The sequence below is a fragment of the Battus philenor genome, unplaced genomic scaffold (genome assembly GCF_028537555.1).
Source record: "Battus philenor isolate CCGP_79_NKW_IND1 unplaced genomic scaffold, ilBatPhil1.0.hap1 SCAF_26, whole genome shotgun sequence".
Lineage (NCBI taxonomy): Eukaryota > Metazoa > Arthropoda > Insecta > Lepidoptera > Papilionidae > Battus > Battus philenor.
The window spans coordinates 4,325,595-4,326,591 of NW_027181689.1; positions in this window are offsets into that span (position 1 = coordinate 4,325,595).

Consider the following 997-nt stretch of genomic DNA (forward strand, 5'->3'; position numbering starts at 1 on the left):
ATTCTTCATTGCTTTAAAAAAACTCAAGTTATTATTTTAAAATTTTATTGTTTCTATCACTTTAGGTTTAAAAATAACGTTGACTTTTAAGCTTTACGCTTTAGCAAAAGCACTATTCGCCAAAATTAGAATAATGATAGGAACCGATCGTCAAAAAAATCGTTGATTTATTAAATAAACTTATTTTGAATTTCTATAATTATAACCCTGACATATTAGGAACCTTCATTGAAAAAACAATTAGGAAATATATCTATGTAATCTATAGAACTGAAACATTTTGTACAAACCAGTATCTTCAAAAACAAATTGGAGTAAATCTATCGTTGATTAGTGAAGCTGGAATTTTTGATAGCCGGCTTTCGCCAAAACATTGGATAGTATTTTGGTACTCTTTTTTCTACTGACGCGTCGATTTTATATGATGCTCGTCCATGTTGTTCGAACTATTGAATTTTTAGATAGACGCTTAGCTTGATAGTTTTCAAATGTCGCTTGTACGATGTTAACACTGTAGTAAGAGGAACGTACCGTGTCAGTAGGTATGGTTGTTTTGATATTGAACTCAGAGCTCTAAGAAGTTGGATATGAATCCCAATAACATAAATCTGACAGAGGGGCGATAAGTGATCAGTTTCGGGTTTTGCACAATTTCTCAAATAAGTAGCTAGGTAGACTTACAAATGGATAGGTTAAGGCGACTTGAAAGCTACAGCCAACTTTATTTAGGAAAAATAAAAACAGACTGCTTGGAATTTTATATTTCAAAAATGCGTAGATTGTTATGTACGGTATAATAACTATAATTAATCACTTTTTTAAACGCAAACTTCTTCACACTACGCATCTTAACACTATATTTCAAATAAAAAATGTAGTTTGATATGACATTGCAATTTTTATTTAAATTTTTTTGATCAGTTTGATATATATTTTACATATAGTGGTACCGAAACCGCTGTACCGCGCCTTAGGTGAGCGTGAAAGTATCGATCGG